The sequence below is a fragment of the Solanum stenotomum genome, chromosome 7 (assembly GCF_019186545.1).
Source record: "Solanum stenotomum isolate F172 chromosome 7, ASM1918654v1, whole genome shotgun sequence".
NCBI lineage: Eukaryota > Viridiplantae > Streptophyta > Magnoliopsida > Solanales > Solanaceae > Solanum > Solanum stenotomum.
Window position 1 is genome coordinate 47,761,374 of NC_064288.1, and position 20,532 is coordinate 47,781,905.

The 20,532-nt window shown below is 34.9% G+C and overlaps 1 long non-coding RNA gene and 1 pseudogene across 1 annotated transcript; one reads left to right on the forward strand and one right to left on the reverse strand.

Moving 5' to 3' along the window:
- The window catches only part of LOC125869969 (wall-associated receptor kinase 2-like), a 98,128-nt pseudogene that overhangs the window by 38,172 nt on the left and 39,424 nt on the right, over positions 1-20,532 (forward strand).
- Positions 6,778-11,324, reverse strand: LOC125871872 (uncharacterized). The gene is made up of 3 exons (XR_007447050.1): positions 11,129-11,324; positions 10,038-10,101; positions 6,778-6,987 (listed from the first exon to the last, which is right to left on the reverse strand). It is a non-coding gene; the product is annotated as an uncharacterized LOC125871872 (long non-coding RNA).

The window sequence follows — 20,532 nt, forward strand, 5'->3', positions numbered from 1 at the left end:
CATACAAAAATCTTATAAATAAAAAATTGAAAATACAAATAAATTATATAACTTTAAAGTGCACGAAAGTTATTATCGATAATTGATAGTATATCTTATTTAGTATTTGTGAATTTTAACATACTTAATTATATATTTGCAAATAAATATCATTTAATAACTTACTATAGATGAATTATATCATTTAATGCTTGCAAAAAAAGATATATCAATTGGATATACAAGTAAAATTTATTTATTTTCATTTAATAATGTAACGACCCGAGAGCACCCCCTAGTCGTTATCACCGTATTCGATCTCGAAGAGGTCTTATACAAGCCCTTAGCATTCGTTATAGCATGTATCATAGATTAAAATTGCGGAAAATTTACAACTTTTACTTTGGAAGTTCAAGTTCACTTCATATATGAAAAATAGAATCTAACTTCGTCACAATGTACCATCTAGACATAGAAGTATCGAAAATGGGACTTAGCCCTTACATCAATAAGAAGTCTAGAAATAGGAAAGTACAACAATGTCTTTCAACATAAGCAAAGAACTAAACATAGAAGCTAGATCATAGGGTCTTGTCCTCGGACTTGAGGACTAACCAACTTGGGAAAGCAACTCCAAGTGTCTTGAGAAGTAAGCTTTAATCCTCAACGGCCCGAACCTAAATGTTTGGGGAAAGGAGAAAAAATATGGGTTAGTACAACACACGTACTAAGTATGACTACTATGCATAAACACCATTGAAACATGCATAAAAGGACATTTTATTCAAAACATGCTTTTTGCCAAGTAAATCCAATATGCACACAAATTAAGTATCATAGTCCAAACCAACATAATATCATCCCAACACGTAGACAGCCTAAGCAATACTAGTGCAATGCAAAGAATAGAACCCCATAACCCTATTCAAAGCCAAGTATCACATTAAGCAACCTACTTCATGTATACATTCATAAGATCATACTTCATCATAAATTACCATAATCATAATGATCATACATAACATAGCTTCAACGTACAGAAGTCATAATCATCATAATCATAAGAGAACACTACTACAACCATCTTTTAGGATCCCACAAGTGCAATGTGCAAGAGAAGTCCCATACCCTCCCTTACACTATGTAGAAACCCTTAAGAAAGCCCTAGTAAGAGTTCACACCTTTCATACCTTCATGTACTTTTACATTAGGGAAATATTGCAATAACCGACATAGACCATGAGAGCTACATGGAATCCGGTGTTCTACTCCCACACCGAAAAGAGAGGGTTAACACTTGCCTAAGGTGTAACCATTCGTACATAGCTATCTAGGTGGATCCACTAAGCTAGAGTCCTATGTGGGCACATAGTTAAGGGTCAAGGAGATTGCTTTTAGAAACCCTAACTTACTAAACGTGAGGGTTTCCATCTCATGAGACAACACATACCGTAGGTAATCCGGACTTGCTAAACGTGAGGAAACCCATGTGGGGAGCCGGACTTACTAAACGTGAGACCCCCATCTCATTTACATGCCCTTTCGGTGCTAAGCATCTAATTCCCTTTTGTAATCATCTTTAGTCATCACATAAGTTCACATTAGCCTTTACTAGACTCTTATGTAGACATCTTACCATAATAGCTCATATGTGTTCATAAGTGAGTAACAATCCTTTCACTTTAGAAACACTTAGCAAGTGAGTAAACCTTTCACTTTACATTACACTATAATCATGAGAACTACCTTTCAATCATATAGCAATCATACCATAACATACATACATACTTCATAGCTAATTCAAGTGTAGAGGGTTAAGGATGAGGAAACTAGGTCATCAACACCACAACAACACATTAGGTATAGCATCATTACAATCTAAGTAATTCACCTTTCATACTTGAGTTCAAAGAAGAACCAACCTTCATACCTTCTTGCCCTTCATGGGACATCCATACTTCAATTACCAAGCAATTCATAACCAATACATAATACAAGGTAATTCATGAAGTAATAACATAATCAACATCAATATAAGCAATTGACATATTCCCTTCATAGCCTTCAAGGCTTCATTCAAAGACTCAACCCTAATTTCATAGAAATTATACATAACCTAGGGTAGAATCATCATACAAACATGAATTACATAACATCACATTCAATTCATAGCCTTCAATCAATATCCAACACAAACTAGGGTTAGAATTAGGAAAAGAAGGAGAAACATGGGTCTCATGGGGAATTCTTCAAGAAACCACCAATACAACATAAATTCATCCATAATTGTTCATATAACATCAATCAAAGTCAGTTTATAACATCAATTTCACTTTAGAAAGAAGACCCACGTTTTTGGATTGAAACCTAGAAATTGGAGATTTTGAAATTCATCTTGAAGGGGCCTCTTGGGGAAAGGAATCCCAAGAGTGATAAGCAACCATACCTTATTGACGAATTAACCACGAAAATCTGAGTTGAAACCTTGGAAAGTTGGTCTTCTTCTTGAAGGTCTAATCTTCTTCTTGAGAAGAGAGAGAGTAGAGAGAATGAGGAACTTTAGGTTTAGATCTTTGGGGTTTTGTGTTTGAGTGATAAAAGTGAGGTAAATTGACTTAAAAATCATTATATACACGTCCCCTAAAGTACCCTAAATACCCCTCACTTAGTTGGATTCTTTAATGAAATATAAATCGATTTCTGAATTTCTGCATTTTCGTCGCGGACTTGCTGTTCCCTGAAGATTTTTGAATTAAATTTCGAGACAGTAGAGTCCGTAACACAACCGCATCGCGAACAAGATTTTTTCTCCTTGGGGGAGCAAGGCCGCAACGCGCACCTATTCCCACCAAGTGTAATTTGCAAGCTGCCTTGGCAGCTTGCTTGGCCAAGGTTAGGGTCCTCCTCGGGGCCCCTTCCCTTAGGGTGGCCCCGAGGAGTCATATTCGAACATTTTGACCCTATGAACATATATTTACCTATTTTAAACCTTTTTACAAGATTATACCATGATACGACACACCTAAACCTGCCCAAAACCTAAGGACACATTAGAACACATTCTTCTCTAGTTTCCGGACGTCGAGGTCGTTTCTTGACGTTTAGACTCTTACTCTCCCAAACCAAGTCAATTGCATTAATTTAGGTTTAGAAACATCATTTTAACTATTTTTAATTCATTATTCATAAGGTGAGGCTCCAACTTAAGTCATAGAATTTTCGGGGTGTTACAAATAAAGTATATCAATGATCGAGGTACTCAAACTTCACATTAGTAATGTATATAATCGAATTTTTTCTACTTAAAATAGTGCTTGACTTATTCAATAATACACTATTTAATATAAAATAATATTAAATCAAAATTCATTGCATCTATGATAGTTATTTTTCTATTGGATAAATAACTAGCCATATATTTTTCACCTAAAAGTAGAGTAAATATTTAACAATAAAATTCATTTTAATGTCATTATCATTTTTATATTATTATAATTTTTTTCTATTTTGTTAAATTTATTATTGAGAAAATATTTCTTGAAAAGTACTCCAAATAAAAACAATCGTTAAATTTAAAAAAAAAAAAAAAACTTCTAGTTAAATTATATGAAAAAAATAATTCAAGTATGCATATTTCCAAGTAAATTCCTCTAAAAATGTCTAACCCAATTCACACTAATAAAATCTCCAAGTAATTCTTCAAGTAGGAAAATTACCAAGTAAATCCTCAAGAAATAAATCCCTTACAAAATTTGTAGAACATGAATCCCTAGGTAATATCACATATAAAAAAATTTCTAGACGAATTTTCAAGTAATTATTCCTTTCTAAATTTGAAAATAAGTTTATCTAGCTATTTTCATACTAAATAGATTTAAAAAATATTCTTTTTCATTACTTGCGAATTTACTTATGAAAATGATACTTGCAAATTGTTTCCCAAATATTTTCCAATGTAATAATTTAGCAAAAATGGCGCCAATTTACCTACCAATTTTTCTGGGAAAATATAAGTAATTTTTTTTAGAATTTAGGAACTTCATATTTCTGCATGAAAATTCGTAGTAATTTTCTGCAGAAATAATCCCCATGTAAAATCTCCAAGTTACTTACTGTTTTCTAGTAGTGGATTAGATTAGGGCTTATATGATGGATCATGGTTGAGTAGTATTGAGATTTGGTTTACATGATAATATATGGTTATAATTGGTTAAGAATGAAGCATGTGGTTAGATTACCTTGAGAACTAGGTATACATGATGACCATGTGAGGTATTGCTTGAGAGTAAGACTTGTAGTATGAAAATGATTTCTAGGGCTTTAAGGGTAAAAGCTAATATGAATGAGCTAGGGATGTTAAGGCTTTTAGAGGGAAGCTACTATGTATGTTGAATTGTATATGGCATTATTATGGAAGGACTTTACCCACATGACCTATATTATGAGTACATGAGATTGTGCATGTAGCCATTGAACTACTTGAATTATGATTGTATCCATGTCTAATATAATGAATGCTAGATGTGTCGATTTGATGTGATCTATGATCCTTGAATGCAAGATATGAGAATTATGCATGATTGTGATACTATGTACATGTTTTATGAACACTTTAAGAGTGAAGGGTCCATGATGATATTATTGTTATTGTGTCATTGGAAGGACAATCACACACACTCCATGCATGAGCATGACTTTGATGTAACTAAGGTGTTGTTGAAATGCTATTCTCTATGCACCCTTGCACATGACTATGTATGAAATGATTATGACTATGATAATCTTGTTGTGTTGATTGAAAGACTATTCTCATGAAAACACATGAACATGATGTGAAAGGTTTCCTCACATAATAATGATTCTAAGGTTGAAAGGCTATTCTCACCCCTTGAATCTATGAGCTATACCATGATATTGTATTGGATTGAGTGTTAAGACATTCTTCCATAAACGTGAACTTAAGTCAAGGCTTAAAATGAACTTAATGGAAAATATTCCTAGCACCGAGCGGATATGAATATGAGATGGAGGCTTTTATGCCAGTAGTCCGGCTTTCCAATGGGTTCCTTTAACGCCAGCAGTCCGGGTTCCCAAAACAGTTATCTCATGAGATTGAAACCTTCTACCTCAGAAATCCGGGTTTCTAGTAACAATCTTCCTATTCCATAACTATGTGCCCACTTAGGTCTTTAGCTAGTGGATCCACCTAAGCTAATAAACTTCAGTTCTACCTAGGAAAGTAGGACACCCCCTTTTGGTGTGGGCAGTACACCGGATTCCATGTAGCTCATATGGTCTATGTCGGTTAAGGCTATTTCCCTCCATGAACAAGAACATGAGTTATGTACTATGGTTCTTCAAGAGGTTCTACTTAGTGTGAGTGGGGGTATGTGACTTCATTCATACATTGCACAAGTAGGCTTTGAGAGTGGTCATGGTATGTTTCTCTTATGCTATGATGATTTATGAGTTAATGCATGTTTTATATGGATTGTTGCTAAGAGTGGCTTTCCTTGTTATAAGTTAATGAACATGAATGTTTTCCTTTTTTATAAGTATTAACTATGTATGAGATCAAAGCATGACAAGCATTAGCATGGTGGCCTAAAAGTGGTACTTAGTGTAGATGGAATTATGGGATCTTATCTATGCATTGCCCAAGTATAACTTAGGGTTACTTATATGATGGTCCTATTATGATGATGATGATCTTGGTATTCAACTATGTATGTGAACTACGTCTTATGATGATTGATGTTTGCATTATGTCTATGTTGGAGGCTATGCTTATGATTATGTTGATATCCTTTATGCTATGATGAACTATACATGAGTTGTCTTATAGGTTACGTTCTCCAACTATTTCAAAGATGATGTTCAAAATTGGAATATAGCATGGTTTCAACTAAAATGTCCCTTTTAGCATGTTTTAAAAGTTTTTATGCATGCTTATCATAGTTAGTGCATTTTTTTACTAACCCATATTTTCTACATTTTTCTATAAATGTAGGGCCCGGTTGTTGAGGTGTGCTTCCTTCTTGATCAAAGCTTGGATTGACTATTCTCCACGCTTTTGGTGAGTCCTCATGGTTCGAGGACGGAAGTTGTTCATTTCTAATTTCTTTCTTACATTCTCTTTTGAGACTATGTTGTTAAGGGTTGTGACCCTATTTGATACTCGATTGTATTAGATGGCTTATTGAGATAATGTCTAGACTTCCATTTGCTTTTATGAAAGACTTCGATTGTAAAGAAAAGTTTTAAATTCTGCGTCATTTCTTTAACCTTATGTTATGATATGCTAAGGGCTTGTATGAAACCCCTTCGGGATTGAGTACGCCGTGTTACATCTAGGGGGTACCCCTGGGTCGTGACACCAACCTAAAGGTCACTGCATACTGAAACTCTTATAGGCTATGCTGATGCTCTGTCCAGATCCATCGAAAACATTGTGCTATCCATCTAAGAGAGAGTAGATTCCAAAGAAGTGGTTTTAAAGGTTAATCAAAGTGAAAGCACGCGATAAGGAATCAAGAATAGAATATCCTAAGAATGTCCTATAGTCTCCCAAATATAGGATACAAATATCTCCACACCGATACATAGGACTCTAGTAGGAATTTTCCTCATACCAACGATGCCAGCCAACCTGACTTTGATACCACCTTGTTACTGCCCAATTTTTTAGATCATGATGGCACCTAATACACCTCACCACTAGGTAAGCCTAACCCATCACCCAGAGCCATAAGTGATGGGCTATCAAGCAGAAGTGAACAATAATATGCATGAAGCTTGAAACAAAGCGACGAAAGGGTAATCAACTTAATGCAATACCAGAAACCATCCCCAAGACTTGACATCAATCATTAATCGAGCATCTAATCAAAATAAGATTACAAACTTCTTACAAATACAAAATTAGTCTGGGCAATCTCTGAAAAAGTATAAAGACTAAGTTTAACCAAAACATAAGGAACCTAGTAACTCCAAACGCCAGGAGCTCACCTTAGTCTCCAAACTCCAAGATGCTCTACATGACTCCAAATCAACGGTAAAAATTCAAACTATGCTGTGCGGGGAGAAGAAGTGTAGTATGAGTACCAAAAACGATACTCACTAGGCATCAACAGATTGAGCTCCAAAGATAAAGCAAGTATAAACAACAAGTAATAAGGAAAGCATAGCACAAATAACTAAACATGAGATAATATGATAGACAAGAAATAACGAACAGAAGTAGGGTACAAGAAATATGGAACTAATTCAAGAACGTACCCGAAACACAAACTAACAACCTACTCACAAGCAATATACAAAAGCCAACTACCCATGGTCAAGAGGACTAACAACCACAAATCTAAAGTCACAACCTATTAGTTATCACATCAACAACAACATAGAAGAGAATATAATCAAACAATAATCTAACCCAACCCACATAAGCCCAGTAGGTACAAACAACAAACATCACCGAATCGCCCCCATAAAATCGGAGGGTGAAATCAGCAAACAAGTATACTGGTGATAGGCAATGCATATGAATACAGAGTATTCAATAGAACCAACAGTAACTATAAGTAACAAAGTGTATAGACCTATGACTCCCTTATCTGGTACGATGGTACTCACAGGATCTCTAAAAGATTTGTGCAGTTCCATAAATCAAATATGCAAAATTGAGTTAATTTTTCAACTCAAAGGTCTAAAATTTGAATGGAGATTATGGAATTTAACCCATTAAATAATAGACTAGAGGAAATGGTTTATAATTCACATATAATGCTTAGAAGAATAACATAACAACATGATAAGATTGGGTTTTCTTTTGACTACTAGTCTATGGGTATGATGCAAGGATCTGTGAAATCATTGAATAGTGTGCAATTTATACAAGATAACACAACTTAGAATATATTTATTTATAAAAATATATTACTTGGAGTTAATAGAAGTTTGGATGAAGAAAGGAAACCTACCTCATTAGTAGCTTTTCTTTCTAGCATCTCACAACTTTTCAAATTGATTCAAGAAAAAGCCGACATAATGTCGCAATCGACGTGATAAGAAACACGGTAAGCCGACATAATGTCGCAATCGAAAAATGGTATCAGAGCTATGGATAATAAGAAACACGGTTAGAAACATACGAGTAGAAAATTAAGAAAAATAAGAATAAAATTAAACAAATTATATCCGGAATATAAACAACATAATATCACAAAAACTGATAACGAAAAATTAAATCAATTAATAAATAATATATCTAAAATAGAATATAAATATATTCAATACTTAAAAATACAATGAATAACAAGAATAGCGACTATAGAGAAAAACTTAATGAAATAATTATAGAAAAACGACAAGAATTAGAACATAGGCAAAATAGACTTAACAATAATATATTCGCAGGAATTTGTCACAAATCTATAGTAGCACAAAGAAAGACTATTTTATATCTATAAATACAAATAAATAACTTAAAATATAAACTACAACATAATTTATAAATGAATAAAGAAGAATACGCAATAGATGAAAAAACATATGAAAATTATGACGGATTAAAAATAAAGATAATATTTTCTAATCTAGGAAGAAGATATAAGAAAATAGGTGACAATNAGCATGACAAGCAAGAGCATGGTGGCCTAAAAGTGGTACTTAGTGTAGATGGGATTATGGGATCTTATCTATGCATTGCCCAAGTATAACTTAGGGTTACTTATATGCTGGTCCTATTATGATGATGATGATCTTGGTATTGAACTATGTATGTGAACTATGTCTTATGATGATTGATGTTTGCATTATGTCTATGTTGGAGGTTATGCTTATGATTATGTTGATATCCTTTATGCTATGATGAACTATACATGAGTTGTCTTATAAGTTACGTTCTTCAACTATTTCAAAGATGATGTTCAAAATTGGCATATAGCATGGTTTCAACTAAAATGTCCCTTTTAGCATGTTTTAAAAGTTTTTATGCATGGCTATCATGTTTAGTGCATTTTTTTACTAACCCATATTTTCTACATTTTTCTATAAGTGTAGGGCCCGGTTGTTGAGATGTGCTTCCTTCTTGATCAAAGCTTGGATCGACTATTCTCCATGCTTTTGGTGAGTCCTCATGGTTCGAGGACGGAAGTTGTTCATTTCTAATTTCTTTCTTACATTCTCTTTTGAGACTATGTTGTTAAGGGTTGTGACCCTATTTGATACTCGATTGTATTAGATGGCTTATTGAGATAATGTCTAGACTTCCATTTGCTTTTATGAAAGACTTCAATTGTAAAGAAAAGTTTTAAATTCCGTGTCATTTCTTTAATCTTATGTTATGATATGCTAAGGGCTTGTATGAAACCCTATCGGGATTGAGTACGCCGTGTTACATCTAGGGGGTACCCCTGGGTCGTGACACCAACCTAAAGGTCACTGCATGCTGAAACTCTTATAGGCTATGTTGATGCTCTGTCCAGATCCATCGAAAACATCGTGCTATCCATCTAAGAGAGAGTAGATTCCAAAGAAGTGGTTTTAAAGGTTAATCAAAGTGAAAGCACGCGATAAGGAATCAAGAATAGAATATCCTAAGAATGTCCTATAGTCTCCCAAATATAGGATACAAATATCTCCACACCGATACATAGGACTCTAGTAGGAATTTTCCTCATACCAACGATGCCAGCCAACCTGACTTTGATACCACCTTGTTACTGCCCAATTTTTTAGATCATGATGGCATCTAATACACCCCACCACTAGGTAAGCCTAAACCATCACCCAGAGCCATGAGCGATGGGCTATCAAGCAAAAGTGAACAATAATACGCATGAAGCTTGAAACAAAGCGAAGAAAGGGTAATCAACTTAATGCAATACCAGAAACCATCCCCAAGACTTGACATCAATCATTAATCGAGCATCTAATCAAAATAAGATTACAAACTTCTTACAAATACAAAATTAGTCTGGGCTATCTCTGAAAAAGTATAAAGACTAAGTTTAACCAAAACATAAAGAAACTAATAACTTCAAACGCCAGGAGCTCACCTTAGTCTCCAAACTCCAAGATGCTCTACATGACTCCAAATCAACGGCAAAAATTCAAACTATGCTGTGCGGGGAGAAGAAGTGTAGTATGAGTGCCAAAAACGATACTCACTAGGCATCAACAGATTGAGCTCCAAAGATAAGCAAGTATAAACAACAAGTAATAAGGAAAGCATAGCACAAATAACTAAACATGAGATAATATGATAGACAAGAAATAACGAACAGAAGTAGGGTACAAGAAATAAGGAACTAATTCAAGAACGTACCCGAAACACAAACTAACAACCTACTCACAAGCAACTAATATACAAGAGCCAACTACCCATGGTCAAGAGGACTAACAACCACAAATCGAAAGTCACAACCTATTAGTTATCAGATCAACAACAACATAGAAGAGAATATAATCAAACAATAATCTAACCCAACCCACATAAGCCCAGTAGGTACAAACAACAAACATAACCAAATCACCCCCATAAAATCGGAGTGTGAAATCAGCAAACCAGTATACTGGTGATAGGCAATGCATATGAATACAGAGTATTCAGTAGAACCAACAGTAACTATAAGTAACAAAGTGTATAGACCTATGACTCCCCTATCTGGTACGATGGTACTCACAGGATCTCTAAAAGATTTGTGCAGTTCCATAAATCAAATATGCAAAATTGAGTTAATTTTTCAACTCAAAGNTTTTGGGGTCGTTTCAACTCCCCTATCTGGTACGTTGGTACTCACAGGATCTCTAAAAGATTTGTGCAGTTCCATAAATCAAATATGCAAAATTGAGTTAATTTTTCAACTCAAAGGTCTAAAATTTGAATGGAGATTATGGAATTTAATCCATTAAATAATAGACTAGAGGAAATGGTTTATAATTCACATATAATGCTTAGAAGAATAACATAACAACATGATAAGATTAAGTTTTCTTTTGACTACTAGTGTACGGGTAAGATGCAAGGATCTGTGAAATCATTGAATAGTGTGCAATTTATACAAGATAACACAACTTAGAATATATTTATTTCTAAAAGTATATTACTTGGAGTTAGTAGAAGTTTGGATGAAGAAAGGAAACCTACCTCATTAGTAGCTTTTCTTTCTAGCATCTCACAACTTTTCAAATTGATTCAAGAAGAAGCAGACATAATGTCGCAATCGACGTGATCTTGAAGTTTATATGAAGTGGAGCTTCATTAAAGGGATCTTATTTCGATAAGAGACTGGGGAAGCTGATATTTCACAATTATGGTGGGCGACCGATCAGAGTTAAAGCCACGGCGGAATCGATATGAAAACTCTGAGAAGCTGATATCTTTTCCTCTCCCCTTTGACTGCCTTTTTAGGTTTTGCTATCTTTTTAGCTACTTTTGTATTGTTTTTCTTTAGCCCTATCTGTTGTTGGATTGGACCTGTACTTCATTTTGATTTCAATAATACAACTTATGGGCCTCACCATTTAATTAAGTAAAAAGTAATTGAAGGAGTATTGTTACAGTTTTCAGTCTCAAGGGGCCAAGAATTAATTCATCATTTTTACATTCTTTAATTTATTAAAAAATTCTTACTTACACCTGCTCCAACTATTTCTATTAATAATAATAATTAATATTTATTATAAGAACTACAATTACATGATTATCTTCTTAAAATTTTTGGGTCTTAGTACGGACATATTATTTTGGGTGAAAAAATTATAGGAATAACGTGTAATGGGTGGAGTTATTATTTACCCATCTTGCAAGAACGGGGGTATATTTAAGTTCAGTTAGTTAAGCAGAGGGGTGTTGTTAATACTATCAATAGTTCTAGGACGAAACTAATAATTCTTGTCAAGTTTAGCGGTGTTTTCAATACTTCTCTCGAATTTTATTAAGAATTGCATGCTCCTACTAGAGTTTAAATTCACTTGATATACCATGTGTCACATCGAGGGTGTATTTAAGTTCATTTAGTTAAGTATATGGATATTTTTAAGGCAAAAAATAGTTCGGGGATAAAACAAATAATACGTGACAAGTCCAGGGGTTTTTGCAATACTTCTCTCAATATCTATATACACTCCTTGATATTTTATCCCTCATATCACATTGCTTCTTACTATCATTCTTGAGTTTTTCTTTGAATATTTTTTTATTTCTTTGGTATGTATTTATCACGACTGTAACACCTCAGTCTTAGAAAGATCTAATTTTAGAAAAACTAAATTCGAAAGAGCTAAATTAAGAATTTGTGGAAGTTAGTCTTCACATGTGAGTTTTGGGTTAATTTCAGACGGCCATAACTTTCAGTACATGGTGAGTTAGATGGCCCATGAGATATCAAATGAAAGATCTTTGAGTCCTCTTTCCAATGCTACAAAGTTTGCTAAATTCCGAGTTTGGATGAGGTAGATATGCCCGTTTGAGTTCAGCCTATCCGATTAAAGAAAGTTCATCCGAATTAAGGAGGGGTATTTTGGTCTTTTCCTTACCCCATTAGCCTTAAGCGAGTTTTTTTACCCAATTAGGGGTCAAAGCTGATTAAACTCAATTTACGCTAAAGTCTCAAACGTTTGGAAAGTTAGGGCAAAGTTCAAAGAGGAGAAAAGCTTCAAGCATTCAAGATTTTCTTGCGATCTTCGAGGGATTTCACCAAGGATTTGATCCTAACGAGGTATGTAAGCTTTTATAGTTATGGGTTCTTTCACCCCCACGCCAATAAGGATTATCAATCACATAACATAAAATTACAAACAGAAACTAACCAATTCATAAACATGTCCCATATGATCATAATGCAAATATCGATCATCTCACGGGACCCAAACAGAACTATAATATCATAACAGGTGTGGGATCCGAGTCAACCAATATTATTTCATACAAATGTTGTACCCGAGTCAATCAAAAATATCATGTACCGAAATGATACCCGATCCAACCAACAAGCACACCAATCATGCATAATCATAAAGTACAACAATCATGCATATTCACCTATAACTATAACAAAATCACTTGAACCCACAAGTTATAATCACCAGTTCATTTCAGATGTATCCTCTATCACGAATTACACAAATGACACTACAAAGCAGTAGACCTGTGTACACACATAATTAGAAACATACAACCATCACCTATCTCAAATCAAGCTCATTGAAAACTCTACATAGTCTGAGCTTTCCCCTTGGGAAGTGCCTTAAATTGTTCTTGGTCTAGAACAACAATAAAATATTCAATCAAGCACAAATGGCTTAATAATTTACCTGGATTACTAACAAATTCCCAGAAAAAATGTGATCATCTTTTCCCACTTAGGGCTCATTCCCACCATGAAATCATGCCAAAAGTTCCCCCTGCCCCAAGGTTAACCACCAAGTTTCTATGGCTTAATTAACAATTAACAAGACTGGGGAGTCGAATTCTTACATTTACCGGTGATTTTCGTAGGAAAACTGATGTAGGCTGCCCAAAATCATCCTTCTCTGTTTCAAGAACTCAACTTGCAGAAAACAGGGGCATGTGCAGTTTTCTGGATAAAATCTTGATTCCCTTGCTATAGAGACACCGGTCTTGCTATAACGATGTCGACGCCATAGCGACAACTTACGTCGCTATGGCGATATGGGTGTCTCTATAGTGGGAGGATATCAACTACAGAGAGATAGATGGATGATCTGCTGCTCAACATTCGAAAACATGCCTTTTTTATAACACAACTCCTTTTCTTGACGTCCCGACACATACTTTTCAAGCCAAGTTCAATTTTAGGAGTTCTACATACCCGAATTTGATTCCGAAAGTCCTTATGGATTCCTTAATGTCTTAGATACAAATAGACATCATTCAAATCTTAATAAAAGACCTCATCCTTTCCCGACACATAGTTTTAGCTGTTTAAGAAGAAAAACAATATAATATCATTGGACATATTTAGATAATTGGTCAATATTTACTTATTGTTTATAAAATGTAGCTAATATGAGATTCTTATAATTATTTTTAGTGTGGATAAAATGAATTGGTCAATAAAAATACACACGTTAGGGTTCAAACTATTATGGTATGTTGACCAATTAACAATGCTCAAAATACAATTTTTTTATTGAAATATAATATAATAGAAAAACTCCACAAATAATAATTAAATATTGATTAAATGTTCAAATATTATTTTCCTTCTACACAAGTTAAAACTGCATAACTGATCATATTAATTGAATATTTATCATCTTCAAAAATATTTTCTCTCTTCTCAATTTAATTTTCTTTATAAACTCCTTGATATTTCATCCCTCAAATCACATTACTTCTCAACTATCGTTCTTGATTTATTTTTTAAAAATATATTTTATTTCTTTTTTATCTCTCGAATAAAGATATTCTAATCTTCATCTTCATATATCCACGACTTGTTTATATGAAATGATAACTTGTCGTTTATCATATGCCATCAATTACAACAATTAATAGTGCTTAAGTAGTGATATGTTGCCTTCAAATAGTGATATTTAGCCACAATAAAATCCACCAAGACAATCCTTTTTGTTTTATTATTTTGATAGATTAACTTCTATAAAAAAATAAAAAAAATCTTATGACCCTTTTTAAAAATATTATTCAAACGATCCGTGCACACCTTTATGAAAAATCCATTACTCATAAAGTAACCTTAGTTAGAAGGAAACATAAAACACTGTTAATCGTTAAAATTGATGGCATATGAGAAACTAGGGCTTAACAAGTATTCATTTCATACAAACAATCTATGTATAGATGAAGATGGAGATTAGAAACTATCCTTACAAAAAGATTCAATAGAAACAAAATCAATTGCAAGAGGAATACAAGAATAATAGTTCAGAAGAAATATGGTTTGAGAGATTAAATATCAAGGAGTATATAGATAATTCAATTGAGAAGAGGGAAAATACTATTGAAGATAAAAAATAACTCAATTAATAGAATCAGATATGTAGTGTTAGCTCTTTTAGAACAAAAATAATATCATTTGCCATATTTGTGTCATGATCCAACCAATCGGGTCGTGTAGGCACCTACTCTTAACACCTAGATAGGAGAACCCTTATCATCCAATTTTAAAAGGGCAGTGCGGAAGTTCATAAAACATAATCTAACATCCTGTTTAAATATGAAAATACCCTTAACTTGATTTAAAACAAGTCCTTTGGTAAGGAACACCCTAACCACTTCCAACTCTGTTAACCAACCTACTAATCCCCCTCAAGTTCTCATGCCACCACTCTGGTCCTTGACCCAATCCCCTTATCAGATATGTCCTAAACACAGAACAACCATAACCAATCCCAACATTTAAACTATAAACCAGACCCCGGCCATTAATCTAACCTAGTAACCACAACTTAGTAAAAGAAATAACCTACAATTAGAATCACAAGTATAACATAGCCCAAACTCCCAATCCTCACCTAGATAAAAATGTCCCACATGATCACATACAAACTCATACCTAAGTCCAACTCACCTTTCAAGTAACCTGGACCACCGAAGGATCCCTAAGACACCATCTACAGTATTTAACATGCAATTACAATCTATAAAAGAACTATCCCAATATTTAAACACAAATACCGACCACTCATGGACCAATATGCATTGATCATATTATGAAAAAGGTAAACCCGGTTCACTCATGGAACTAACACATAAATTTTTGGTCCTCTCATGAAATTCACACACAAAATGTTAGTGTACATGCGTGGTACCCCATCCAACCAGTGTTAGTATTCATACCGGGTGTGGTACCAGCCAACCGTTAGTATTCTTGTATAGGTGTGGTTCCCGATCCAACCAACAATCACAAACAACATGCATAATCACAATCACAATAAACAATAACACTTGAAACCACAAGTAATGTAAATAGGTTTTGTGCATGAGATTATCAACACTATGTCATTTCACATTCTTTTTTATGTTTTTCCCAACTTACATTACACAAGTGATACTATAAATAAGTAGACATGCATACATACATAACTTGGAAAAATCACAACCATCACCTACTGAAAGGTAACCTTTTGGACAATCCTTGATCATCCTAGATTCGCCCACAACTTCCCTTCCCAAGACAACACACAACCACACCATAGAACGACCTAAAATAACTAACAGCCACTATCATCCTAGGCACCTTAGCGACGAGCTTAATCGCCCAACTTTGTGACTGAAGGCATATCTATTGAAACTACGACAATGCACAAGATATGATGTAAGTAAATAAGGGTCTAAATACTCAATTTAAGAAAAAATATAGCCTACCTGAGTTACAAGCGTCTGTTGTTGACCCTTGACTATGAACTTATTGCTCCGTGAGAGCAAACCATGATGAATGCGGATGAAAATTTATTGGGTTTTCACCTCCCTTATGCTTTAATATCTTCCATCCCTTCCTCCCATGCCTTGGGAGCCTTCAGAGGGTTTTTTGGAGCAGCCCTAGTCTATTTCCTCCTTTAAAAAGTGAAAGGAAAATAAAAGAAGTTTCATTAACTAAGGTGTGATTTTTCCATCAGCCTGCTATAGAGGTCATGCAAGGGCTATAGCGGTGCCACCATAGCAAGAGGCTTCCCATTATAGTGGGCTGACATTAGCCCGATCAATTTTAAAATAAGATAATTTCATTGTGTGCTCAAGATTTTAAATTTGGCACCCTATTTCTAGAATTTAGGATTTTACACATGAGGCCTTTAAGTAATGACAGATTGAGTCATTACAATAGATACCAATTTATCTATCATTCATCTCCGAATGACCATCTGTATGGAAGGAAGACCGACTAGTTAATCAAGTTTACTGCGTGGTTTGGATGATGTTAATATAATACTCCTCTCAACACAAGTATTACAATGCTACCACGTCCCTGCATACCCAAGACTATCGGGAAAAAAAATTCAAACGCAAAAAGCCACAACAATGTTTTCTTCCCATCCACTAAGATGGATCTCGCTATAGCAACTAGTCGAAATCAAAAACATAAATAAGAGGGAGGGGAATGCGTTTTTATGCCCATTTCTCTCCTTTTCAACTCTTTGAAATTCTCCCCAAACACTTTTGGATAACTCCAATCAGAACGTCGAAACTAAGGTAATTATCATGCACTCTACTTACTTTGTTTTATGCATAAGGGTGATTGCATGAAAGGAAATGATATACTAGAATAGAGTTTGGGTTGTTACTAAAAAGTTAAAAATATTGTATTTAATCATTGAAATTGTTGAAATATGGGGTTAACACTTACATTTACAATGCCACTAGAGTGTTCTGGGCATAGGGATCATGAGAAATAGGGGCGAGATCTGTTCCAAATTGGTGGGGAAAGTAGGAGGGCTTTACTTGGTAGAAAACTAAGATTCGGTCATGATTTAGGAGTTGAAATGCCTAGATTGTTGCATATTTAGATAGTGGGGTACTTTAGGAACACTGATATGTATAATTTTTTTAAAGAAAAATGGGATTTTTGGGCTAAGAGGTGTCATTGATGCGCCTCTTCACATTCTGGGATGATGAAGGCCGCTATGGCGCCCTTGCATCGCGCTATGGTGGGAGGCTGCTATAGCTGATAGGTTGTCGCTATGCCCCCCTCCCCCCTCCCCCCCTCCCCCCCCCACTATAGCTCATGCAGAACCGCTATGGTGCACCACATTGCAATAGCACCTACACGCGCACTATAGTGGTGGGAGAGGGGGGGTGGGGGGTAGAATTCAACAATCTCCAATTTGGTATGATTATTGGATTTCCACTTTACACACACTTTTTAGTATGCGTTGAGACTTTTAATCGATACTTCTCATGTTGCAGGTTATCTAATGGACAGAATTGAGGGACTAGACTACCCCTATGAGAGATTTATCGACATAACTAGCCAGGAAAGGTTGCACAAAATCTAGCGGATGGGTTTTTGTCTAGAGTGAGTGTAATTTTCGAGCCCGCTAGTGTTATTGTATTCTTTGAGTTCAGGCCCGCACGGATTTAAAATGCGTCTAATTGGTAAGGAGCACTTACTTATATACCCAACATCTCGTATATGTTTTGTCGATGTGGGACTTATAATATTAAGTTAGTGTATCACATACACCCCTCTATGGAACCAACACTGAGGTTTGCCCCCATTGTATATTATTTACCTAGACTCATCACCGAGGTTTGCCTGTATCGTATGTGATTTGCCTAGACTCAGCACTGAGGTTTACCCCGTTTTACTAGAATTTTTCTAAACTCAGTTGAACTTTGGCCTACATAAACATGACAAGGCTAACACAAGAGTGGATCTAATACCAAATTTTTTATGACCCTAGTTGAGACACGATACCTAGGACCATGAATGATCTCAGTATATCCCTTAACATATCAGGCATATTATAACACCCCAGAAATTTTCTGAGCTAAAACTCGAACCATTCTTCGTAGTGAGTGAGATATTTGCAAGGAATTTAAAATTTCTTGAGTATTAAGGTCACTAGATGTAGAACCTTAATTTCCAAGAAGAACTAAAGAGAGCTCATTCAAGTCATTCCTAAGTTTTGGGTCAACTTCAAATGATCATAACTCCTCGCAAAAGATGATTTAGGTGAGATACAAGATCGAAAATTAAAGCCCTTCGAGTCCTCTTTCAAACGCCACCAAGTTTGCTAAATTTTGAGCTCTGAGTAAAAAGTTATGACTGATTTAGTAACGATGTGCAAACCTGGCAGCAGCTCCGCGATGGCTCCGCGTACGGAGCCAATACGGACCTCACTGCCTGGTGAAAAATTATTCCGTCTCCCAGCTCATTTTAATTATTTTTTTAAGCATATTTTAGTCCTAAAAACCCTTAGGAGGTCATCTAAATTGCCCCAAACGTGTAGAAAATCAGTTTTTCATAAATCAAACCCTCTCATCCACTCCAAAAATTCTACGCTCAAGGGATCAAGAAACGCTAAGGTTAGGGTTCATATTTCAAGATTTTCCTTCAAGTTCTTCAAGAAGATGGTTCTTTCAGGTATGTAAGCTTCCATAGTGTTGGGTTTGTTCACCCACACGCCAATCATGTAAATTTCAGCGTTAAGTTCGTTCTAGAAAGTTGAAAATCTGATGTTATTGATATGTTTTCTTGAATTTGCTTTCATTCTTGAATTGGGCTGAGATTTAGGAGTTCTTGAGATTATCGTTTTGATTTATAGAGTAGTTGTGGGTTAGATTCTTGTGTACATGTGATGGTTATCTGAATCTAAAGAAAAGTTGAGCAAAAGAATCGAATTTAGGCAATTTGGGGTTAGAAAACGAAGAAGAGAAAAGTCGGGCAAATCTGGCACTTGGCTCCGCGTCGCGGACCTGCCTCCCTATTTCATAAATTTGTCCTCGCATCGCGGAGAGGTCACGGACCTCTCTGCCTCAAAAGTTTTTTTCGCAACCAATTATTTTAATGCGTCTCCGCGTCGTGGACTAGCTTCCAAGTAGTGAATTTTTTATATTTTCTCATGTTTAGCTATATAAAATAAATCCTAAACATCATGAGATCTTTCCGATCACAAATCACAACCTTGAATCCATAATTCAAGTTCAAGGTAGAGTTAAGAGTTAAGTTTTTGAGAATTCTTTCGAACATTCTAAGAAAGTCCTTTAAGTCCTTTGGAGGAGTTTTCTACAATTTCTAATAACTTGTTTCAAGACTCGAACAAGTGAGTACGAGTGAGGAGAATGTATTCATAAGTCTACTTTATCATTACAAGTTCCTTCATACCATGAAGCATAACTCTTGAATTCATAATTCACATTCAAGAGAGAGTTAATAGTAGAGTTCAAGAAAGCCTTTGAGTTCAATTGTGAATCCTTGAGATCAACTATCGATTTTGAACTAAGTTTTGAGGAAGTAATTCAGAGAATGAGAAGAGTCGCATACATGAGTTCCATATTGTTATGTAGATCATCGAGTCGAGTTGTTTCATGCCCATAACTCTGCTAACGTCGTAAGTTGAGTATCCTTCAGAGAAGTGGTATCTTCAAGTTCTAAGTCTTTAAGTGTTGAGTTCCTAATCCCTTTTGAGAAGTATCTTTGAGTCCTTGAGTTGAATATTTCATGCCCATAATTCCGCATGAACACTATAAGTCGATCATTCTTGAGATGAGAAGTATCTTTGAGTCTTTGAGTTGAGTAGTTCATGCTCATAATTCCGCATGAACCCTCTTAGTTGAGCATTCTTGAAATTAGTATTATCATTGAAGTTCTTGAGTTCCAAGTATTTGAGTCTATCTTTGGTTATTGAAAACCTTGCATTGAGTAGTTCAAGTCCATAATTCGGCGTGAACCATATTTTTAGAAGTCTTTTACAAATGTTTAAACTTTTTTTTAAGACTTAAGCTTTGAAGTTGAGTAAAGTTCATTTTCTTTAAAATGATCTATGGGAAGTAAGTATTCCCAAGAGTAAATGTTTTCACATTTAAGATGTGAGGAAATTGAGATTTCCAAAAGAGTTTTGAGCAAG